Raw genomic sequence first — 26764 nt, 5'->3', positions numbered from 1 at the left:
AATGCTGAAGACTAGGCTCAATGTACATCGGCAGCACATTAAACACTACAGTACTAATCAGGATGACACCTCTGTAGAACAGCATTTTGCCAGACCAGAGCACTGCATGAATGACTTTATGATGAGAATACTCAAAGGAAATTTCAAAACCATCCAGGAACATAGAGGGGTCATTTTACTAAAGTGCCTATGCACACCCAACGCGCGTCAATTTTGAGTTACCGCCCGGCTACCACATGGCCCTTGTGGTACTTTCATTTTTTATGCGTGTCCACTACGAACGCCGGAAAATAATTTTTATTTTCTGGTGCGCGACAGAAACTGGGCAGTAATCGTCATTCTACACACGTAGACAATTACCGCACGATTAACGCTTGAGACCTTACCACTAAGTCGATGGCTGGTGGTAAGGACTCAGACCCAAAATGGATGTGCGCCAATTTTTATTTTGCCACACATCCATTTTCGGCAAAAAGTTTAAAAAGGCCTTTTTTTACAGGCATGCTGAAAAATGGATCTGCGTGCGCCCAAAATACGCAGTCCATTTTTTGGCACACCTTAGTAAAAGGGCTCCAAAATCTTTGAGTTAAAATTATGAAATATTTTGACATGCACCAGACAGGACTTAACAAAGATTTGGGTTTTCTATCACATTATAAACCATAAAATTATACTGCTTTTGCCATCCTCTTATAACCCATTCATCTCTCCCTGTTTTTCTCCTCTCTCCCAACCTTTCCCCATGAGACTGTCACTGGAATGCTTTATGTTTCACATATATATATTCTGATATGCCATCATTTTCTCATTCCTGATCTGAAAAAGAAGGTATTGTGTTCAAAAGCAAATTAAAAAATGTGTTGTTAGTCCAGTCAAAAATATATCATCTTATTTTCTTTTCTTCGTTTTGTTTTATTTCTATTTATTACCTAAAATAATAGTCAAATTCTATACATATGTATTTATAGGGATAGGTGTAGTCAGTGGCATAGGAAGGCGGTCCACCCCGGGTGCACGCTGCTGGAGGGTGCAGAGAGCAGCCGCGCGCCTGTCGGCTCCGCTGGTTCCCTGCTCCCTCTGCCCCGGAACAGGTTACTTCCTCCAGCAGCCAAGAATACACCTGGGGGGGGGGGTTCATGCGCCAGGGAGGGGGGTGTCATTGCGCCGGGGGGGCTTGATGCGCCGGGGAGGGGGGTGTCGTGCTTCCTTTCAATTGAGAGACTCACCTCCTGTGCATTTATGCCACATACGTACTTAAATGTCTCTCTATCATAGCTCCCCTCTCCTGCCTTTCATCCAAAGTATACATATTGAAGTCTTTAAGCTGTATTTTTTAAAACTTTTGGGGAGAGGGGTAGGGGGGAAGAAAAGGTTGACTGATACGGGATAATGTTTAATTGGCATTGGGAGTGCTGTCGAAAGGTATGTTCAAGTTTTAAGTTTGATTTGTTGCAAGTATATAATGTCATAATATGCGTAAATCCTAATGGCAAATATTAACAAGGGTTCAATGAACATGTACTCCACAGTGGTGACCTACTGCGACGGGGGGCTATAAGAGCCAAAAGCCCCTTGCGCATCTTTGTCAGCAAGACATCAAAGGAGTGGGGCATTGTTGGAACCTTTTTGACGACACAGCGGTGTTTGTTATGTGGGCAACCTTATGTTATATAAAGGATTAAGCGGGTTAGAGATTTAATATTGGTAAGCACTTGTTGGAGTTTTTGCATAACGTTGGGATTGGAATGGGGTTGGGGTAAAGGGAAGGGAAGGGTTGGGGGAGGGAAGAGAAAGGGGGGGGGAGAAAATGTATGGAATTACATGTTTAAGAAATGTTTCATTGGGAGTTAACTGCTGTATTTGATGTTATTCCATCAATAAAATAGATTTAAATTAAAACTCCTGACTCTTCCTTTGATGCACTGCTCCTGGTACCCTGTGACTCATGTATGGTAACTGTGCTAGTGGTCACAGTTACAGTTTATTTTCTTTTTAAAAAACTGTTGTTGCTGCTGCTTGCTTCTAAGACCCTGGGAAGGGGCAAGTACATTTTTTTAGTCTCTCTTCAGTTTCAGCAGAAACTGAATCTCTGACTGAAATTGGCCACTTGTTTTCGGCAGAAACCGAAGCTGAAAATGAAACTTGCTCCCCCAACAGCCCCCACTCTCTCCCTCCACCCAACCAAAAATAGCCCCCACCTGGACCTATCTGCCTGCTCCCCTTTGTCTTTTCTTCATATTCTATAACTACTACTTATAATTTCTAAAGCGCTACTAGACGTACGCAGCGCTGTACACTTGAACATGAAGAGACAGTCCCTGCTCTACAGAGCTTACAATCTAATTAAGACAGACAGACAGAACAAAAAAGAGATAAGGGAATATTAAAGTGAGGATGATAAGGGTTCTGAACAAAGTGAATAAGGGTTAGGAGTTAAAAGCAGCATCAAAAAGGTGGGCTTTTAGCTTAGATTTGAAGACAGCCAGAGATGGAGCTTGACGTACCGGCTCAGGAAGTCTATTCCAGGCATATGGTGCAGCAAGATAAAAGGAACAGAGTCTGGAGTTAGCAGTGGAGGAGAAGGGTGCAGATAAGAGAGATTTACCCAGTGAACGGAGTTCCCGGGGAGGAATCTAGGGAGAGATGAGAGTGGAGAGGTACTGAGGAGCTGCAGAGTGAATGTACTTATAGGTCAATAAGAGGAGTTTGAACTGTATGGGGAAACGGATAGGAAGCCAGTGAAGTGACTTGAGGAGAGGGCTAATATGAGCATAACGACACTGGCGGAATATTCTGACCTACTTGATATTGTATTTCCTTTCTTATTTGTTAGAATTGTAATATTGTAAACTGCTGGACGTCCCGGAAGCCATTCTGACCCGGAGCCGGATATGCACAGGAGCGAGTGGTGATGTTCCTCTGCCTACTGCCCACCAACAAGGTAGGCCCATAAAGGGGCTGCCACCAGAGAGGTGGGTTCAGGAGGGGGGCTGCCACAGGGCTCCGGAGGGAGGCTCTTTTAAGTCAGGGGGAGGTGGAATCGGAAGGAAGTGGAGGCTTCAAGGACTTTTGGCTGAAACCAAAATAAGGCTGAACATGGATTTCGGGCCAGTTTTGGCAACAAAACCAAAATCAAAATTCAGTCAGCCTTTATAAGGTGCTGACCAAAGCTTAAGACAAAACAACTAGAATAGGATTTTTATTCCCATGTGCCTGAATTCAGGCTAAGGATTAAAGAGTAGAAGCGAAGAATCCTGTTGAGGGTGAACCCTCTCCAAACCAACTCAGCTGAGGGGCAAGGAAGATAGAGGTAAAAGATAGCCCTATCATCCATCTTTGTACCCATCAAAGAGAGAGAGACAGCAACTGCCTGTGAGTAGATAAAAGTTACATGGGATCCTAAATTGGAGACAAATTCTCCAAGTGGGTTAGTTTTGCACATACCATGACAGGAATGAACCTCACTCCTAAACCATGGCGTGTGGAGTATGATCTCAGTCTCTCAAATGTACTGCTAACACTCACCGTAGAACTTGCATTGGCAGTGTGTGTTTGTGTGTTTCTCTCCCACAGCACAAGAACTAATACTGGCTGCATAACTTATAGCAGGACATGCTTGTCCACTCCTACCCTAGCTGAGGTCATTTCCATGCAACTTTCTAACTTCACCTCTTATTCTCTATTCAACTCCTGTTACTCTATCTTATCTGTCTATATGTTCCACCCCTGCTTACAACCTGTCATTTATTAAGATGTTTTAATGTGTATTGTGTTGACGTGCTGTGCCACAGTGCATACTGTTATTTGAATATTTTTTTCTGCTGAAATCCTCTATTCCTAATTCCAGATTGTTCTTGCTGTACACTGCCTTGAGCGAATTTCTTCGAAAAGGTGGTAAATAAGTCCTAATAAATAAATAAATGATTCCCCTGTCTTTCCCCTCCCACACATATACAATCTACCGTTCCATCCCTATTTGGCTTCTCTTTCTACCCATCTATTAAATTGGGTATACAACTTGACATAACTGCTTCTATTCTTGTGCACAAAATGAATGCAGCAGCAATAATAGTCTGGCTTGCAAGCAAGCTTTTTTTTCCTGTTAGGATAGGCATTCTCTCATGAAAGCTTTCCTTTAATTGTGCTTTAATCATTGCAGAACAAACCCTTTACCCTGAGCAACATGCTGTTTCAATACAATAAGTCTGATGCCGGCTAGTAATGGGTTTCTCTCATTGTGTATCTATGGGAAACTGCATGGTGCATCTGGCTGGATGTAAAGTGTAAGCAATCAAGTCCTATAGTATTTGTGCCAGTAAGCAAGCAAACAGAAACTGTGTTTACAATGAACAACCACAATGGAGATCATTTGAAAGCTGCAGATTTATGTAATCCACGGGTGTCAATACAAAGCTGCCCAGTATAACATGGTAACAGCTCACAAAATGCTCACAGATTAGTACAGGATCATCGGCCTGTGCTGTATGTTTTTACGGTGAATTTCTTTCCCTTTGGTAGTTTCTCGTTCTTAACGCTGCGTGATGAGTACCTGACTTCAGTGATTTTGAAGGTGCACTGACAGCTACGCTTTTTTTGTTTATCCTCCCCTTGTCCACCCTGTGGATAATATTACCTCTGCTACAGACTAGATATGTGAGCACCTGCTAAAAATACATCCCACTAATAGTGAAGCTTTGGTATCAGACATTTTGGCAGGAGTTGCTGAAGCTTACTCATTTATTTTTCTCCCCACCTCCTCCTCCCACTATAAATCACTTGCTTGATGGACACTTCTGAAAACACAAAGGCCTGTTTGCACAGCTTCAAATGTCAGCCCAGCATCACGTAAAACACGATTTTATGCCAATTTAACATAAGCCAAAAGATGCACCCAATGCAAAGCAGCACCATGGTACATGTCTCAAATGAGTGGTGTTTTTTGCTTGCTTGCTTGATTTTGGTTTTTTTAACCAAACACATTGAATCTATTTATCCTCTGCTTGGTCAGGTATTAATAATGGCACAGGCTCCAGCAAAAAAGGGTCAACTTATAACAGGTTGACTATGTGTGAAGGCTAAGTAGGCACCCATTTTCAGGCTATTTTCTAAAGATGTAGGCACCTATGTGTCTTTAGAAAATACTAGGGGCAAAGTGGCAGAAATTGCACCTAGAATGAAGCAGCAGACATTTACGCCTACCTGAGATGGTGCAAATGTTGTGTATAAAGTAGATGTATGCATGTATTTTATAAACAATGCACATAATTGAAAATCCACAAACACTCTGCCCAGACACAGCCAGAAGGATGCTAGGCTTCATAGATAGGAGTATAACCAGCAGAAGAAAGGAGGTGTTGATGCCCCTGTACAAGTTGTTGGTGAGGCCCCACTTGAAATATTGTGTTCAGTTTTTGAGGCCGTATTTTGCTAAGGATGTAAAAAGGCTTGAAGCGGTTCAAAGAAAAGCAACGAAATTATATGGGGTTTGTGTAGCAAGACATACGAGGAGAGACTTGCTGACCTGAACATGCATATCTTGTAGGAAGAGAGAAACAGGGGTGATATGATACAGACGTTCAAATATTTGAAAGGTATAAATCCGCAAACAAACTTTTTCCAGAGATTGGAAGATGGTAGAACTAGGGGACATGAATTGAGGTTGAAAGGGGGCTGACTCAGGAATAATATCAGGAAGGGTTTTTTTTCACCAAAAGGGTGGTAGTTACCTGGAATATCCTCCTACAAGAGGTGGTGGAGATGCAAACAGTAACTGAATTCAAAAATGCATGGGATATACGCAAAAGAATCCTGTTTAGAAGGAATGAATCCAAAGATGCTTAACGGAGATTAGGTAGCAACACCGGTAATTGGGAAACAAAGCCAGTACTGGGCAGACTTGTATGGTCTGTGCCCTGAACATGGCTGAACAGATTCAGCTACAGAAGTTGGAAAACAAGGCCAATGCTGGTCAGATTTCTACTGTCTGTGCCCTGATCGTGGCTGAATAGATTTGGATGGGCTGGAGTGGAGCTTTTCAGGGGCTTTGACAACAACTTCAGAAATTTTAGAACGAGGACAGTGCCAGGCAGACTTCTACAGTCTATGCCCTGAAAATGGCAAGGACACATCAAGATCAGGTATACAAATGAAGTATCACATACCATATGTAATGAGTTTATCTTGTTGGACAGACTGGATGGACCACACAGGTCTTTATCTGCTGTCATCCACTATGTTACTATTTTACTATGTTGACCGCCTGCTTGTTTGCTTCCTGGGACCTGATCATTTATCATACAGACCATCCAAAACCTGATTTGACAGCTTGAAAATCCACCCTCACCTTTATTGCTTTCTGGATTGCATCTCAAGGCATGAAGCTCAACCCAACAAAATCAGAGGCAATGTGGACATGCTGGTATCCTCTTCTTCTAAAGATCCAATCACAGATTGATAATGTTTCTATTCCCTTGTGTAACTGCATTAAATTTTGGGCTGTAGTTTGATATACAGATTTCTTTAGATATTAAATCCTCTTACTTTGCTATTAGACAATTACATTCAATAAATCTTTTTCTTTTTTTCATTTGATCATTAAAAATACTTGCATTTGCTTTCATTTTAATCACTTTGATTACTGTAACTCACTGTATTATGGTTTAAATCAATCCTCTTTTCAAGAATTGGAACCTGTACAAAACACGTGACGCAACTTCACTGGCTCACCATTCCATATAGAATTAAATTTAAGGTCCTTACTTTAACACATAAAGCTATTTATGGAGGCAGATTAGAATATCTGGCTTCTCTCACTGTTTCTTATACTCCACTCTGCTGTCTTCATTCACTGAATTACCACTGACTTGTCCTCCCTCCCCCTGCTGAGGCAAAATGGGAATCAGCCCATAATAGTACCTTCTTTTTCCTCTTTCCTTTCCTCTGGAACTCCAAACCTTGATCGCTAAAATCCAAATGTTCTTACTCTAATTTTCGATGAGCCCTTAAGACTCACCTGTGTCAGCTCGAATTTGCAATTACCTGACACTCGAGTTAATTCTAAACACACAGAAAAGGACAGGAAACCAAAGGAACCAAAGAACCAAGGAAGAAGCAGGGGTTGACACAATGATTTCCAGTGGACAAACTTGATGTCAAAACCAATCTTTATTGAACAAATTGGTTTTCACATCAAATTTGCCCCCTGGAAGTCATCATGTCAACCCCTACCCTGAATTCTAGTAAAGCCACAGGACAGCAGTATGTTACTGTCTCCCAATTTCCCGCTCTTCCTGAGTCAGTGGCATAGCTAGGATTGAATGAGTCCCATGAGAAAAACTGAGATGCCCCCCCCTAGGAGGAGTGGCCTAATGGTTAGTGTAGCAGATTGTGGAACCTGGGGAAGGGGGTTTAATTCCCACCGCTGCCTCATGTTCAGCAGTAGGTTGAGATCCTGCAAAACCAGGTTCAATTCCCTCTGCAGCTCTGTGTGACCCTGGGCAGTCACTTAACCCTCCATTACCTCAGGTACAACAGTAGTACAATGTGCTACTTAGATTGTGAGCCCAATAGGGACAGACCCAGTACCTGTAAAATAAAACTGTAAACCACTTAGGTCTAAGCAGTATATAAGTACTGGAAGGAAATCAAAAGGCACTCTTGACTCCTAATGCAGGCACATGCACTAAACACAGCTGTGTCAAGTGTGTGATTGGACTTGTCATCCCTATTAAAGACTTGTTTTAATTTACCCTTTTTGAATCCTCATTTCTTTGTTGCCTCACTTCTGTTGGTTTGCTGCTGCATATCCATGAGGCTTGGACCTCCCTTCCTTCTTTTGGATTGACCCTCTCCTGTCCTTTTGACATTTCTTCTCTATGTCTGCCATCTATCCTACTTATCTGTCGCTATCCATCCTGTCTAGTGCCTCCCCTCTGTATCCTTGATCCTATACTCCCTTAAGAGCCAGCATTTCTGTCCCTCCTCATGGCTGACTTCTCTCTTCTCTCTTTCCTTCATCCTGCACCCACCTGAAACCCCACCCACCTTCTGTAGTCTGGCATCTCTCTCTCTCTCTCCCTTCACTCAATGAATAGTTAAGTTCTGAAACTCTTTGCTGGAGGATGTGTTAATAGCAGTTAGGGTATCTGGGTTTTAGAAAAGGTTTGGACAAGTTCCTAGAGGGAAACGTTCATAGTCTGCTACTGAGATAGGCATGGGGAAGTGACTGCTTACCCTGGGATTTGTAGCATGGAATGTTGCCACAATTTGGGTTTATGCCTGGTACTTGTGACCTGGCTTGGCCAGTGGCGTACCAAGGGGGTGGCGGGGGGCGGGGGGGCGGTCCGCCCCGGGTGCACGCCGCTGGGGGGGGGGGGGGTGCTGCGGTGCATGCCTGTTGCCCTGTCTCAGTCTGAGTTCACAATTCGCATGTGTTCACTGCTCCCTCTGAGTCTGCCCCGGAACTTGCGAATTGCGAACTCGGAGACAAGGCAACAGGCGCGCGCCGCGGCACCCCGCCCCCCAGCGGCGTGCACCCAGGGGGGGGGGTCATTTTGCCGGGGGGGGGGGGGAAGAGGTGTCATTTCGCCTTTTTTTGTTGTTGCATTTGTACCCCGCGCTTTCCCACTCATGGCAGGCTCAATGTGGCTTACATATTATATACAGGTACTTATTTGTACCTGGGACAATGGAGGGTTAAGTGACTTGCCCAGAGTCACAATGAGCTGCCTGTGCCTGAAGTGGGAACCGAACTCAGTTCCTCAGTTCCCCAGAACCAAAGTCCACCACCCTAACCACTAGGCCACTCCTCCACTCCTGCAATCCATTGGATTCCAGAAATTGCACTCTTTTCTGTTTTAGCAGAATTTCCATTCATTTATTCACCACAGAGGTCAAACTTACCAGGCTGTAGTTCCCAACCTCCTCCTTATTTACGCTTTTGTGGAGAGACCACACATCTGCCCTTCCGTAGTCTTTCAGGACTTCTCTCAACTCTAAAGAAACATTTAAAAGATAGACAGCAGAGCTTCCAGAATTTCCCTAAATTCCTTCAACACTCAAGATATATCTTTTCAGGCACCACTGCTTTGTCTATTTTTAATTTAGCTAGCTCCTCTGTATTAACCGAATGCTGGGACCACCCCAACAGTTAAGGCAGAGGCTTCTTAGTAATTGCACATTAATTCTGATAAGTGCATTTGGAAAACATAATTGCACTTAAGTAAATCTAGCAATTCATTTTCTTTATGTTTCAAAATGCTGACGCAAGTAAACTTAAACTCTACATTCACTTAGTTGTATACGTGCAAAGCTTTTATCTCAGCCTTTTTTTTCTTTTTTTTTTTCAAGGAAATAGGACATAATCTGGTTTAGGCAGAAAAACAATGCTCTCTTTATGTGAATCACTGGCACATCAATGAAGCCAACAAAACAACCACTCTGAATGTCAACAAGTACCGTACCTCATTGTGCAGTTCATACAGAATCCTGAAGGTCAGCTGTTGAAAATGAAAACAGAAATGCAATGCAAGTTAGTTTCTGGGAAATGTCATCTACAGTTTCTGTGCTAGAAGATTAAGATCAAATTTATAAGAGTACGGGAATACGAGTTAAGATTTCTGTGAACATGTGCATTGCATCACGTAGTGCATCTCAATTAAATTGAGCTGAGCGCCTTCCCATAGGAAGCTATCTCTTCCCATTGTTCACTTCATGATACCCCTCTCTCAATCACCTTTGACTTTTTCTGCTCTTTTCCTCTTAAATCCTGGGCATATTTCCAATCTCTCAAAGCGTTACTCATGTCCCAAAGTAATGTTTCAATGGCTTTTGAAAGTGTATCATGTTAGCTTGAAGTGCTGAAATTAATAATCTGTCAAAAAAACTCCACAATTCTTTCTGTACAAGTATGTCGCTTGTAGAAGTAACCTGAGGAAATATTTCTTCACAGAAAGGATGGTGAATTCATGGAATAGCTTCCCAGTGGAGGTGGTAGGGATGAAAACGGCATCATAATTTTAAGAAAGCTTGGGACAAGTACATAGGATCTCTAAGAGAGTGGCAGGCATAGTAGATACCATGGATGGGCAGACTGGATAGGCCATATGAGCTTTATCTGTCTGTTTCTATTTTTAAAAAATAAAGGAGCACTTTTACTAAGCCACGTAAGTGTCTACACGTGCCCAATGCGAGCCAAAATGGAGTTACTGCACGGCTACCGCGTGGCCCTTGCAGTAATTTCATTTTTGGCACGTCTGCTATGCGCCCGAAAAATATTTCCCTTAGAGATCCTATGTACTTGTCCCAAACTCTCTTGAATTCAGATACTGTTTTCATCTCCACCACTTCCACCAGGAGGCTGTTCCACAAATTTACCACCCTTTCCGTGAAGACGTATTTCCTCAGGTTACTTCTGAGCCTGTTAGATCATCAGAAAATAGGTATCAAAATCTGTTTTTAGGCTACAAACTACCACAGCATCGTCACAGACCTATTTTTTAAACTCTATTTTAAGAACTAATATTTCCAGAACGCAGTTTACAAAATAAGTACTTATCTTAAAGAGTAAACTTCTTATGAACATTGAGTTCCAAAGGAGAGTTAATCCGATATGATGTCATGTTTTGCTATGTTGTCATAGGGATAATCTGCTAAAATATAAAATGTCACATTTTATATCTACTTTGATTAAACTTTATTTCAACAGCTTCAGGTACATAGCTTTTCCATGTTTTATAAATGCCCAACTTTAATGCAGTGGTAAATCTGGCTTAGCGCACAGAATGCATAGAACACGCTAATCCCAGATTTCACCACACTTTAGTGTGTACACTGGTCTATTTTATAAAATGCATGCACACATTGCAAGTCTGCTCTTGCTCCATCCAGACTATAAAAAATGATCCACCCGCTTTTCAAAACCATTTAACCAGCCATAAACATCACCTGGTTGGTTCAATGGTGCTTAGCCAGCTATCCAGCGATATTCAGTGATAGATAGCCAACTATCTCCTGCTGAATATTGCCGGTTAGTGCTTAGCAGATAGCCAGTTATATCACATGATATAACCGGCTACGCACTGATTTCCAGCACATTGCCGGCTAAGTTTTGCGGACAAATCTGGCCGTGTCAATAGCAGGTCTATCTATGGCTGCTATGAACTTAGCCAATACTGAATATCGACTTGGCCGGCTATGTTCTTAGTGGCCAAAGATAAACTGGATATTCAGTGCCAGTCATCCAGCATTGAATATCTGGCCTAAATATCAGGCCCGGAAATGTCTATGCACAGAATGCATAAAAGTAGATGCTACATTTCAATGCACCTACTTTTTTTTTTTTGTTACATTTGTACCCCGTGCTTTCCCACTCATGGCAGGCTCAATGCGGCAGGCAATGGAGGGTTAAGTGACTTGCCCAGAATCACAAGGAGCTGCCTGTGCCGGGAATTGAACTCAGTTCCTCAGGACCAAAGTCCACCAGCCTAACCACTAGGCCGCTCCTCCACTAGGATGTGTAAATCCTATGCAATTTTTCCTCACGTAAAACATTCTTTGTACATGGAAAATGCTTTATATAATTACTAGCCGTTGAGCAAGTGAAAATGGGCTACTTTTGGAATGAGGGGGGGGGTTCCGAGCCCCCCCTGAGGTCGGCGGCGCCCCGCCTCCCCCGGAGTCGCCGCCGCTGCCCCTCTACCCGGCCCGAGCAGCACTGTGAACTTACATCAGCAAGCAGCAGCAGGCACATCAGTAAAGCTGCCGTCAGGGCAGGCTTCCTTCTCTGCCTGTATCCCGCCCTCGTGTGACGTAACGTCGGCGAGGGCGGGACAAAGGCAGAGAAGGAAGCCCGACGGCAGCTTTGCTGATGTGCCTGCTGCTGCATAGTGATGTAAGTTCACAGTGCTCGGGCCAGATGGAGGGGTGGCGGCGATTCCGGGGGAGGGGGGAGGGGGAGCGGTTTTGACGTCTGCAGCATGCCAGTAGAGACTTCCCTCTCTGTCCCGCCCCCGTCATCACGTATTGACGCGGGGGCGGGGCAGAGAGGGAAGTCTCTACTGCGCATTTGCGAGTGAGTACGGTCACTCGCCGTTTATATGTTTGATTAAGGCTGCAAGTTAATCGTATTTAACTATGCTATTAATGCATTCATCATTAATCGCAATTAAAGAATTTAATCAAATTGCAGCATCTCCTGTCTCCTCCAAACTTCTCTTCTGCTCTCTTCCACTCCCGATCTCTGTCTGCAGCATGATCCAGAATCTTTCCCTCCAAAAAAACTTTATGTTGCTCACCACCAAGTTTGTGCTGCTACTCATGAGGTTGGAGGGGAGGGAGGGTGAGGTGCTGAACAATAGGAGGGAGGGAGAGAGAAAGAGATAATGGACTTGGGAGAAGAAGAAAGGGAGGGAAGGAAGCGAAAGGGAGATATGATGGATCGGGGGCGGAGGGAGGGAAATTATTAGTCCTTTAGGGAAGGGAAGAGGGATGGGATTTGATATACCGCCTTTCTGTGGTTACAATCAAAACAGTTTACATATTATATACAGGTACTTATTTTGTACCTGGGGCAATGGAGATTTAAGTGATTTACCCAGAGTCACAAGGAGTGGCAGTGGGAAATTAAATAAATAAGTAAACTTTAATTGTGCGATTTATCATGATTACATTTTTTAATCAAAATGCAGCCCTAAAAATTATCCCATGAGACAATAATTATAGGTCCACATTGTTGCAAATTGCCCTCAAAAATGTATTTGCAGATATGCCCAGATTCTATATACGGCACTCAAAATTGCGTGTGCAAATTTGGGCACACACCTAATTTATGCGTGCAATTTAATTGAGCAACAAGCCAATTAGTGCCAATAATTGGATGTTTACAATTACTGGTGTCAATTGGCAACAATTTGGATTTATGCATGGATCTTCTTAAATGCTATTCTATAAAGATGTATGTGTAAATCTCTTAATGGCCAGGTCAGGGGCATTCACTAATGATGCACACAGTATTATAAAATTTGGGGGATCCGCACCTAATTTAGGTGCAAGGATTTACACCAGGTTTCAGTTTGTGTAAATCCTCATGCCTAAAAGGGAATGGGACTTGATATACTGCCTGTCTGTGGTTTTTGCAACTACTTTCAAAGTGGTTTACATAGTATATATAGGTACTTATTTGTACCTGGGGCAATGGAGGGTTAGGTGACTTGCCCAGAGTCACAAGGAGCTGTAATGGGAATTGAACCCAGTTCCCCAGGATCAAAGTCCACTGCACTAACCCAGTTGGGTTGGGTGCAGATCCCGGTACTACATGCTATGCTATAAACAGTGCCCAATTTAGAGCTCCTTTTACAGAATAGCACTTAGCGCATTTTTTTTCGGCCCACAAATATGGGCGCCATTTATATAATCTGGCCCATAGTTCTTTCTTGCCTTACTTGTTCAGTATGCTTCTGATTTTAGGACCATACCATGTTTAGGGTAGAAAATTAGTGTGTGCCATGCTGATGCCGTATGCACCTCTTTGATGACTGAAATGGTTTCTGCCTACACATTATAATTTAGAGACTCTTAGAGGAGGGCCAAGATGGTGGCATGAAGCTGGATGCTGTGCAACACATTTCTTACCTGTCTGATATTCTTCCTTTTCAATTCCACATACGAAGCTTAGAGGGACTGTGAAGGTGTTTCCCCCACCACTAGATCGCCGTCCACAAAGCAGCAATCTATCATATGCTATGCAGCCAGGACCCCCATTGATCAATCCAGAGTGGAGTTCCTGGCTGCAGGTGAAGGAGAACCAGCAGTTCTAAGGTTGGACATCACCTTATCTCCTCTGACTCTCTTTCCACCTCCATGACCCACTGACCCAGCTGCAATGGAGGAACAAGCTCTCGCAGTGATGACACAAGAGAAGGCTCCAGTCGGGGGCGAAGCTGTTGCTGGTGTCAGCAGTGAGAAATCTTTGGGAGTGAATCAGTTGAGAGTGTTTGCTACAACTGAGCCCTCCATGGAAGTGTCTCTGAAGAACATTTGAAAAGTTCTCTGGAAGCTGGATACAACAGTGGAGAAGTCTTCAAAAGAAGTGACTTATTTAACTAATAAAATCTTACCACAACATCACCCTGTATTTGTTCACACCGGAGCCTGCAAAGGCCTCTCTGGTACTATGTAAGCCACATTGAGCCTACAAATAGGTGGGAAAATGTGGGATACAAATGTAACAAATAAATAAATAAATAAATAAGATTGAAGGCTTATCACAAAGCTGAGAAGGAATTAAGTATGACTTTACAACTCAGTTAACTGTGGTTAAGGAAGAGGTGAGAGATTTACAACGTGTTATTACAACTATTGTGAAGGATAAGACCTTTCTATATAGAAAAATGGAACAGATTGAGAACTATAATAGAAGGTTAAACCGCTGCTTTTTGAATTTTCCGAAGTATTCTGGAATTCAACCTGTTGATGTCTTGAGAAAATATTTCCTTGACGTTTTGAAAATTTCTTCGGAAGCTATCCCTCCTTTAAACAAAGTTTACTATATTCCATTTGTGAAGAATCCAAGGAGTTATCTGGTGACATTGGGTCAAGAATTAGGACAAAGGAATTTGGATATTTCAGCTATATAGTGTGTCTTTCTCATGCGATAAGCCTATATCTAGCATGCTCATAAAAAGGCCATTTTTGTATTTGTTTTATTTATGGCCATGCACTAATGTTACCATTAGTATGTGGCCATATAAAAAGATTATGGTGGGGAGGCTCTCCTTGTTTCAGAAATTAAGAATGGTAGCCCTTAAGCGTGTCCTTCATGTCTGGGTCTCGATGGAGCCCCCTTATTTCTGGATTTGGCGGTCTCAGATACATGCTCTGGCCACCTGGGAGGCTCGGGATGCCTCCTCTTCCCGTAAGCGGGCTCAAAAATTTCTTGTTATTTGGGATTCGTATATCCAGGTACTCTCCTCTTCGGGCCGGAATTTGTTACTTAACAGCCTACGACTTTGATGGCTCCGGGGATGTGTTGTTGCTCATGTTCTGGCCGGGAAGGCAGGAAGGGGGGATTGGAAGGGTTGGGTGGGATTGGAGGTTGATATGGGGGGTAAATTTACAATTATATGGTAAAACTTTTGGTGACACACAGTTTGTGAAGAGTCATGTTCCATATATTTGTTGTTGCTCCTTTTTCTATTTTTATGTTGCTGACGAGAAGAGTTGTATTAGTTAGTTTCTTCTGATCACTAATAAAAATTGTTGAAACATAAAGTGCACTAAGCAGTTAACTTATGAATTAGTGTGTGTTAACTGCTTCTGCACAAGCATGCTGGCTGTTATTATGATGACATGGTGGTTAGTGCACGCTAATTCATGCATTAACTACATGTTATGTCAGGGAGTGGGAACCATGCAGGTCATAGGCAGTGGTGTGCTGGAGCCGGCTCGCACGAGCCTGTTGTTAAATTTTACTGATTTTTGCAAGTCGGTTGTTGGAGTCAGGCAGCGAGCACACAAGCATCTGTTTTTTTTTTTCTCCTCCTCTCTCCCTCCTCCCCCGGCCCCAGCATACCTCATCATGTCGTCCCTTATGTTCATCATCCCCCCCTCACCACTGCTTGACCAACCCGGAGCCTTTTCTCTGCCGGATCCCATCAGGAAGTTGCATCAGCGGGGCTGTACACTACTAGGCAGAGACAAGGCTCCGGGTAGACCAGGCACTGCATGAAACAAAGAAATTGAAACTGTTTAGGTTAGTCTGATTCCCCTTCCCGCGCTGCCCTTAAACCCAAAACAAAATCAAGCAAACTTATGAGCTGCTGCATCTACGTTGTCGTTCTTTATTGTTGGTAGCATTTTAATTTCATCTCACTCATATTTTCAAACGTGCCAGCTTGTGCAGCATACGGATGAACACTAAAACAGATATCATGTTATAAGAATCAGGTGCTGCATCCATGTTGTCGTTCTTTATTGTTGGTAGCATTTTAATTCAATCTTGCTTATATTTTCAAACATGCCAGCTTTTGCAGCATACAGATGTACACAGAGGTCAGAGAAGTATAGTAATGGAATAACTTTTTATAGAGTAGTAATTTGTTATAAATCATAATCAGTGTGTCATTTAGAGGGGATGGTTATAGGGACACCCTAGCATGAATGATATTTGTGCAGAGATCTTTTTTTCTCCTGGTAAAGGGACATTAAAACAGATGTCATATTATAAGGATCAGGTGCTCAATATTCAGAGTTTCTATCTATCTATCTATCTATCTATCTATCTATCTATCTATCTATCTATTTATTTACTTACTTATTTATGACATTTAACCCTGTTATTGATGCAGAGATTTTTTTCTCCTGGTAATGGGCTTCTAAAACAGACATCATGTTATGGGAATCAGGTTCTCAATGCTCAGAGTTTCTATCTATTTATTTACTTATTTATGGCATTTTATCCCACGTTAAACTTGAATTAGATTGGAACCTGGAAGCATTAAAAAAAATTCCCGGAGAGAGTAATGCATGACCCCCTCCCCCCCGGCTCTCTCCCTGGGTATAGCCAGCTCTGCAATTTGGGGGGGGGGGGCACAGAGTTGGACCGGGGAGAGAGCCTGCTGTTTAAAACTTACCAGCACACCACTGGTCATAGGCAGAGAATGGGTGTGCACTGCATATTACAGCTAGTGCACAGTAGCCTAATGGTTAGTGCAGCAGCCTGAGGAACTGGGTTCAATTCCCACTGCAGCTCCTTGTGACTCTGGGCAAGTCACTTAACCTCTCCATTGCCCCAGGTACAAAATAAGTACCTGTATATAATATGTAAACCTGTTTGATTGCAACCACAGAAAGGTGGTATATCAAATCCCCTTTCCCTTTACTAGCCATCACGTTTGCAGTTAACTTAGGAGGTTCTTTTAGTAAAGTGCATTATATTTTTGCACTTTTGGGGAAATTCTATAAATGGCACCTAAAGTTAGGCACTAATTCTGCTCCCCAATTTTAGCGCAAAAACACATTCCAATGAATGCAGGGCACCAAAATGGAGTGAAATGGCAGATCGATACAGAAATACACTTATGTGCCCAGTTATGGGATTGCGCCTAAGTGTATCCACACATAACTGCAAACAGCGCGTTCCCCAGGGAGAGCATGGGTGGGTCGGGGAATTCCGTAAAATTGTGCACAGTATTACAGAATACCCCGAATGCACACCAGAATTTACACCTGGTTTCAGTTGGTGTAAGTCCTCGTGCCCAAAGTTAGGTGTGGAATTCGGCAACCGACAATATTCTATAAAGAATTCTCATCCCAGAGCGCCCTTTATAGAATAGTGCCGGGCACCAATTTTTTTTTTCGATGCCCATATTTGACCACCATTTACTGAATCTGGCCCTTAGTGCGAATAACAGCAAAAATTAGAATGTGGTAATTGTTGGGGAGTGTGCCCAGCAAATCCTCAGCAATTGCCGCGCTTAGGGCCCCTTTTACTAAGCTGTGCTACAAAAACTAGTGCAGATGTGCTTACCGTGGATTTTGGCATGCGCTGGAGCTGAAATGACTGCATCTGGCACCACCACATGCCTATGCAAGCTGTTAATGCACTCTATGACACGTGTTAAATTCTTAATGCAGCTTAGTAAAACGGACCCTGAAAACTGTACTAGCGTGTGCAAAGCTGATTGCAATTCGTGAAGATGCACTTATCGCCTCTTAAATAATTGAGCTTTTATGGTTCATGGCATGCGTCTTTGGAATTCATTACCAGTGGAGGTACAACAAGAAAGTGTCTCTTCTACCTTTTGTAAAAATGTTAAGGTATGGCTGTTTGGATAATGGATTAAGTAGGTTATGGGTGCAGATTTATTTATGATTGTTTGGGGTTGGAAATTGGGATTTTATATGGTGGGGGGTAGGGGTGGAGAAGGGTAGATGATGTGGAGGGGCATAATTGAAAGGGGTGCCCAAGTTTTCCTGAGGATGTCCTCACAGGATGTCCCAGCGAAGGGGCGGGGAAAACCGTATTATCAAAACAAGATGGGCGTCCATCTTTTGTTTCGATAATACGGTCGGGGATGCCCAAATCTTGATATTTAAGTCGTCCCTAGAGATGGTCATCCTTAAACTTGGTCGTTTCTGATTTTCGGCGATAATGGAAACTAAGGATGCCCATCTCAGAAACGACCAAATGCAAGCCCTTTGGTCGTGAAAGGAGCCAGCATTCGTAGTGCACTGGTCCCCCTGACATGCCAGGACACCAACCGGGCACCCTAGGGGGCACTGCAGTGGACTTCAGAAAAAGCTCCCAGGTACATAGCTCCCTTACCTTGTGTGATGAGCCCCCCCAACCCCCTTCCAAAACCCACTACCCACAACTGTAAACCACTACCATAGCCCTTACAGGTGAAGGAGGGCACCTAGATATGGGTACAGTGGGTTTCTGGTGGGTTTTGGAGGGCTCACATTTACCACCACAAGTGTAACAGGTGGGGGGGGGGGATGGGCCTGGGTCTGCCTGCCTGAAGTGCACTGCACCCACTAAAACTGCTCCAGGGACCTGCATACTGCTGCGATGTACCTGAGTATGACATTTGAGGCTGGCATACAGGCTGGCACAAAATATTTTTAAAGTTCTTTTTTGAGGGTGGGAGGGGGTTAGTGACCACTGGGGGAGTAAGGGGAGGTCATCCCCAATTCCCTCCGGTGGTCATCTGGTCAGTTCAGGCACCTTTTTGTGCCTTGGTCATAAGAAAAATTGAACCAGGTAAAGTCATCCAAATGCTCGTCAGGGACGCCCTTTTTTTCCATTATGGGTCGAGGACGCCCATGTGTTAGGCAAGCCCAAGTCTTGCCTTCGCTACGCCTCCGACACACCCCCAGGAACTTTGGTTGTCCCCACGACGGAAAGCAGTTGGGGACACCCAAAATTGGCTTTCGATTATGCCGATTTGGGCAACCCTGTGAAAAGGACGCCCGCCTTCCAATTTGTGTCAAAAGATGGGCGTCCTTCTCTTTCAAAAATAAGCCTGATAGTGTAAATGTTTTTTAATTGTAACTTGCCTCAAGCAATTTTGGGAACATGTTTTATCGATTTGCCCAGTCACCATCCAGTGTCATGATCCCACAAATGGCAATGGAGAAACAAGACAGAGCAAAATAGAATTTGTAAAAGAGGAAGACGTAGAAAGTGAGACATGAAGAGCAAGGAGTCCAATCCCTGGTGCTGAGTTAAGTTTTTGGAAACTAGTTAGCTGCAAGCACATTTTACACCTGCACGAAGCAGAACATCTGCATCCCTGAAATTATGCAACACTAGTTTTAAAATGAATTGCATCCCAGGGCTACAGGGATGTGCTTCATTTTGCTTCTGCAATATATTTGCGAACAGGATCATAAATCATTGGAAATATATAGCACATATAAAAATAAGGGGAACATTTTTCCTATTAAGTGTATTCTGCTGGGATATTTCCTTGTTTCTAATTTTGAGTGAATTTTCTTTGGGGGCACTTCTGAGTTGGCTTCCATTCCTTTAGTTGGTAAGGGTTATTGGACCTTTCCAATGTGTAAACTGCAAGGGAATTAGGCTGTTGTTGCTGATTAATATTGGGAATATCCAAATGTCCTACTCCCTCTGTGCAGTTTTGTTTCATAATATGAAAGTTATATTAATGGAAGCACAGTATTATTCTGTTAAGTAAACTCTGGCCATGAGTACTTCATTAGGGAATTTCCACTCTTCTCGCCTACCCTTTGGTGCTTCCCTCATCTTTCTTTCTCTGTCTTGAAAATGCCTGGTTCAGAGGTTATTAAGTTTCCTCTTAGGTCTGACCACATAAGATATGTTAATTAACATCTCTATTTTCTTCAGTATAAAGTACACTAGAAATGATGTATCCTTCTAACCTGCCTCAGCCTGCTTAAATTTAGTTCTGGCTGGATAGGAAAATAATTCATTGTGATACAGTTTAGCCAGGCTCCATTCCTGTGGCCTCCTTTTCAAAAGAAATGTATTTCAATTTGTTTTCCTTTTGTCATGTTTCTGCACTATATCTTAGCGAAAAATCACTACACAGTCATTTGCTGTATTTCTCTATAAAGAAAACTTGATGTCAGTTTCTTCATTCTTTTAGTAATTCAAAAATAATATTGTGGACATAAGAGAAGCTGTGACAGATGTTAAGAAAAGGATATAGTGGTGTTTTTAATGAGCATGTAGAGTTTTCTATTTACTTCTACCCAAATGCATCCCTTTTTCATCCAAAATGAGGGCCTTGCATATTTAAGTGCATATGAAATATACTCATTTGGAAGCAGTAGGAAGTTTTAAGGGATTTAATGGATATTTATGAATAGGCAAATTGAGGAAATCCTTTAACATATTTCTATGTGAGATATTGCTTTTATTGTTACAGGCTGGTTTCTCTAAGTGAGCTCACTGGTTCAGGAACTCAACAATGTCTTCTTTTTTTTTTGATAAGGCAGAATACTGGCGTAATATTTACGTGCTTTATTTACAGAATTAGGTGCATGCGTCACCATGGGCTTTTAATCAATAACTTTCACAGTTAGCCACAGTAGCGTTTTTAGCTCGGGGTAGAAATCAGCTAGCGGTAAACACTGAGACGCTCATAGGAATATAATGGGCATCTCGGCGTTTACCGCCAGCTGATTTCTACCCCGAGCTAAAAACGCTACCACAGCTTAGTAAAAGACCCCCAAAGTGTATATCTGAAAAGGGGACATGGCCAGGTGCATCTTGGTGGTGCTTTAAAGAGTTGCATGTGGAATTACAGAATTCACCAGAAGCACGCCTAATTTGGGCACTGGCATTTATACCTGCTTTTAGCAGCCATACGTATGGCACCCAAAAGTTAGGCACCGGAATCCAAGCTACATGCTATTCTATAAAGTGCACACTCCTTTTCTAGAACAGCACTTAGGACTAGATTCTATATATCACGACTAAAAATTCAGCGCCAAAATAAAATTCACTTAGGCATATTATATAAAGTACATTTTAATTTAGGCCTACTTTATAGAATACAGTGATACCTCGGTTTTCTTCGATAATCCGTCCGAAAACAATCGGCGAAATCCGAAACCGACAAAAACCGAGGCACTATCTGGGATCACTTCCCTTCTTGGTCTTTTGGCATTAGACGCGCGGGGTGATGCTCACACAATGAGAAACAACGCCACAATGAGCAGGAGAACACGTGGGTCGCCCTTTGTTTTCGCAAAATTAGCAGCGAGGTCACGTGGGCACGCCGACGAAATCTGAGGCAACCGACGAAATCCGAGACAAATGTTTTGCGGAAAGAAATCAATGAAAACCGAAACCGACGATAACCATAGTCAACTGAGGTATTGCTGTAAGCCTAAATTTCCATGCAGTTTATAGAATACACCAAGCACCAGTCCACATAACTAAATTTAGTCACAATTACATCAAGTAAAGTCTGATGTAAATCCCAACGCCTAAATTAGGCAAGGAGTGAGTATAATCTATAATAATGCACATAGATTTTAGAAACGCCCATGACCCGCCCATTCCACGCCTTTGTAGACCTCAGTCATATTCCTCTCAGCCATTTCTTTTCCAAGCTAAAGAGCCCTAACCTCTTTTGCCTTTCCTCATATGAGATGAGTTCCATTCCATTTATCATTTTGGTCACTTTTCTTTGAACCTTTTCTAATTCCACTATATCTTTTTTTAGATACAGCAACCAGAATTGAACAATACTCAAGGTGATAATTCTGTTTCATTACATTGCAGCCAGCTTGATGACAGTTTACTACATTCAGCTCTGCAACCTGCATTTGATTTGCTGGAACAGGTAAATGAAATCCCCCTCTGCCTGAGATTTAACCAGTCCCTCAGTTGGTACAGGGTTTTATCCTGGATGGTATATACATGATTCCAAACAATCTCCCTCTGTTTCACCTGGAACCTACTGGGGCACAGTGGTTCCCCATGCCACCCCACAGTGCTAGTCATCAACTTTTCCAGTTCTGGTTCTGGTCCCAGAAAATCCTAAATCCTGATGTAACTGAATACCTGAACGTAACTCACTTTGAGCTACTACTGAAAAAGGTGTGAACAAAGTGCCTGTGATGCCTTCCCATGGGTGTATAGGCAAGCTGGTTCCTTGTAGTTCCGAATACTGGTACAGGCATGACAGGAAAAATAGGGACTCTCCGTATGAAATGAATGGTCAGAGGTGGGAGATGACCAAAGACAATTTTGGTGGATAAACAGGAGCTTAAATTACTTTGGGGGAGTTCATTGCTGCCCACCAGGAACATCTTCCAAAAATCAAACCCCTCCTTCACTTCCATCCCCTTCCAGTGACTTCACCAGGATACCTCATACATATTCATTATGGTCATTCCCAAAAAAGCCAGCTCTTTCTCCTTTCCTTCCTTTTTTTCCTCCTTACCCAGCACTCCCTCTCCAGTAGTATTTCCCCACCCCCTTTCCCATACCATGCCAGCGTAGACCTTAGAAATGCATAAGCTCTATATGTAGATCCTTCAAGAGGTAGTGTGTCATGATTTAGACTCTATACCCTTTCTGATGTTTTGGTAAGGCCAACACACAATCTCTCCACTGCAAAACACTATACACAAACTTGTGCAAAAACCCACTCAGAACCTTATCAAACCATAACAGCACTAATTCCAAGAACAGGACGAGCTACAACCTTATGCGTGGAAAGGCAGCACTGTAATTACACCGGGCTCTAAAACACCAGTACACTACCTAATGAAAAACAAAACATAAAGGTCTGCAAATACTACACACTAGCTAGCAGAATACTGCACCTTGATCACACATGAAAAACACGACAACAGATGACACGAGGAACTAGAAATAAAAAAATATATGAAGGCAAAATACTAAACTGGAAAGTTACCTCAAGAAGTTAGACTCGGCATGCAGCAATACTAGAAAAATTGAAACTTGCATGCAAAATATTACAGATGCACATTTCCAAAAGCGGACATATTCCAATTAATAAATTCTGAATAAAATACTTTTTTCTACCTTTGTTGTCTGATCATTTAGTTTTTCTATTCGCTTTGGTCCCAGTGTCTTCTGTTTTATGCAGTGTCTTCTTTCCATTTGATAGTTTTTCTCTCACCATGTCCACCATCCTCCTGTGTCCTTATGCATCCTGTCTACCATCTGTAGCCCTGTCCCTATCCTTCCTCCAGTTTCAGCATCTGCCCTCAAAGTGTTCCAATCCAGCCCTTAAATTCAGCAATTTCCCCTCCATCCATGTCTAGCATTTCTCCTCTCTCCCTTCCCCTCCATCCGTGTTCATCTCCTTCCCTTCATCCTTGTCCAACATTTCTCCTCTCTTCCCTGCCCTCCACTCCATCCATGTCCAGCATTTCTCCTCTCTTCCCTCCCCTCCATCCATTTGCATCTCCTTCCTGACTTCCCTCTCCTCCATCCATCCATGTCCAGCAACTCTCCATTCTCCCCTGCCCTCGCCTCCATCCACCCATATCCAGCAAATTTCCTCTCTCCCTTGCCCCCTCCATTCATCCATCCATGTTCAGCAATTCTCCTCTCTCCCCTGCCCTCCCCTCCCCTCCATCCATGTCCAGGAACTCTCCATTCTCCCCTGCCCTCCCCTCCATCCACCCATTTCCTCTCTCCCCTGCCCCCATTCATCCATCCATGTCCAGCAACACTCCATTCTCCCCTGCCCTCCCCTCCATCCATCCATGTCCAGCAATTCTCTTCTACTACTACTACTACTACTATTTAGCATTTCTATAGCGCTACAAGGCATACGCAGTGCTGCACAAACATAGAAGAAAGATAGTCCCTGCTCAAAGAGCTTACAATCTTCTCCCCCGCCCTCCCCTCCATCCATCCATGTCCAGCAATTCTCTTCTCCCCCGCCCTCCCCTCCCTCCATCCATCCATGTCCAGCAATTCTCTTCTCCCCTGCCCTCCTCTCCATCCATCCATGTCCAGCAATTCTCTTCTCCCCTGCCCTCCCCTCCATCCATCCATGTTCAGTAATTCTCCTCTCTCCCCTGCCCTCTCCTACTCTCCTGTACAGCGATCTCTTCTCTCCCCATGCCCTCCCCTCCCATCCATGTCCAGCGATCTCTTCTTTCCCCCTGCCCTCCCCTCCTCTCTATGTCCAGTGATCTCTTGTCTCCCCCTGCCCTCCCCTCCTCTCTATATCCAGCTATCTGTTCTCCCCCCCTGCCCTCCCCTCCTCTCTATGTCCAGTGATCTCTTCTCTCCCCCTGCCCTCCCCTCCCATCCATGTCCAGCAATCTCTTCTCTCCCCTGCCCTCCCCTCCCCTCCTCTCTATATCCAGCTATCTGTTCTCTCCCCCTGCCCTCCCCTCCTCTCTATGTCCAGTGATCTCTTCTCTCCCCCTGCCCTCCCCTCCCATCCATGTCCAGCGATCTCTTCTCTCCCCTGCCCTCCCCTCTCCTCCTCTCCATGCCCAGCGATCTCTTCTCTCCCCCTGCCCTCCCCTCCTCTCCATGTCCAGTGATTCTCCATGCCCTCCTTCAGCTCCCGACAGCCCTCCTCTCCATTCCTTCCTGCCCCCCCCCCCCCACGCGTTTAACCGTTTTACTTTCAGGCACAGCGACGGCAGTGAAGAGGACAACACAGCGGGCTCACATCCAGCTCAACAATGAGGGAGACCCGACACGACGCTTGTTTCGGCCTTACCGGCCTGCATCAGGTTTAATTGAAGGAGTTCTTTCTACGGAAGAACCAATAGCTTGTTCACCACTCATGTAGTGAAACCGCCGGTAGTGACTCTGAACTGGAAGTTTAATCCCTTGATGACTAATCTAGGAATAAGTATTGAATAACAAATTCCTAGGCCCCTGATGCAGGCCGGTAAGGTCGAAACACGAGTTGTGTCGGGTCTCCCTCATTGTTTTAGAAGAATATTTAATAAGCATAATTCTGAACACCATCTGCAAGAGGTTCCATTGCTCTACCTTTTCCTGCTTGGCGATTTCCTTTCAGTGGAGCAGTTTGCCTTCTGTTTATGACTATTTAAATTTCCTATTCACCGAGAACTTAATTGTCACAGGTTAAAGCTGAGAGTGACCACTACATTGTTATTGAATTTTATTATTTGCATCTGTCACACTGAAGTACAGAAAACGTTTCTTAGGATTTACACATTAGGTGTTTTCTGTTTGGGTTTCTTAAGAGTGAAATAATGTTCTACAGACTCAAGCAATTGCCCCCACCATGAATAAAACTGTAGGTAGAACACACTCAAATGCATTAACAATTCTTCTAAGAGATATAGTATAATTTTTAACACAGATGCTATCTGTTTGTCATTATCTAAGCCTGGCCCAGACACAGCACAAGGTAGTGACAGATGGCAGAAGCTCTGATAGAAGGGCAGGCTCAATAATACTGCCGCAGAAAAGATATATCAATGAGCCAAAAGTCCATGCTTCAAAGAGATTTCCTTGCCATATGCTTGTGTGTGAGACTGACAGAAGGATTAGCTCTTATGCAGTAAGTATCTGCCATAGCAGAGGATTATAGTGCAACAGTGCCTAAACCAAACATGAGAGAAGAGTCAGAACATAAGAACATAAGCATTACCATACTGGGACAGACCGAAGGTGCATCAAGCCCAGCATCCTGTTTCCAACAGTGGCCAATCCAGGTTCCAAGTACCTTACAAGATTCAAAAACAGTACAATACATTTTATGCTGCATATCCTAGAAATAAGCAGTGGATTTTCCCCAAGTCCATCTTAATAATGGCTTATGGACTTTTCTTTTAGGAAGTTAGACAAACCTTTTTTAAAGCCTGCTAAGCTAACTGCTTTTACTACATTCTCTGGAAACAAATTCCAGAGTTTAATTACACGTTGAGTGAAGAAATATTTTCTCTGATTTGTTTTAAATTTACTACTTTGTAGTGTCATGGCATGCCCCCTAGTCCTAGTATTTTTGGAAAGCAATTCATGTCTACCCTTTCCACTCCAATCAGTATTTTATAGACCTCTATCATATCTCCCCTCAGCTATCTCTTCTCCAAGCGGAAGAGCCCTAGTCTCTTTAGCCTCTCCTCATAGGGAAGTCATCTCGTCCCCTTTATCAATTTCATCGCCCTTCTCTCTACCTTTTCTAATTCTGCTGTGTCTTTACCCATCTGCCTGTGTAGCTGTGCATCTGAAGGTTCACAGTGCACAATACCCTCCTGGTGACAGATAGATCATGGGCAGACAATAGAAGTCCTCAACACCTGTGGTATGCAATTGCACATGGAGGAATGTGATCAGGAAGGGAGCAACAGACTGACAAATTAGTTAATGCCACTGTGACATTTCTTCTAACTTACCTTCACAGGTGTCGACTCTGACTTCGATGTGGATGATGGACCCAGCAGCCAGGCCAGTTGGCTCAGCCAGAGGAGGGTGAGTCTGTAGCTCGCCCAACGCAGCAGGCTATCCACCAAAGTCCTGGCCCAAACCGAGACCATGCTGACTACCGCTGACAGAAACTGCAGATGATGCATGAGTGTCTACAACTGCAGGAACAGAGCATGCAAGCCCAGGAAAGCAGTCTGCAGCAGGAGAGCCAGAAAGGCTGGCATAATAACTTGCAGCAGCTTCTTGGGGTCCGGAGAGATCTGCAGGCCTACACTGAGGTCTAGACCAGCACACTGAGGCACCTGACCTTCCCACTGGCACTAGTGAGGCCACCATTCCCATAGCACCACCCTCCGCACCAGCAGAAAG

This window comes from Microcaecilia unicolor, chromosome 3 (assembly GCF_901765095.1).
Source record: "Microcaecilia unicolor chromosome 3, aMicUni1.1, whole genome shotgun sequence".
Lineage (NCBI taxonomy): Eukaryota > Metazoa > Chordata > Amphibia > Gymnophiona > Siphonopidae > Microcaecilia > Microcaecilia unicolor.
The sequence above is the reverse complement of the archived record's forward strand: the minus strand, read 5'-3'. Positions refer to the sequence as shown.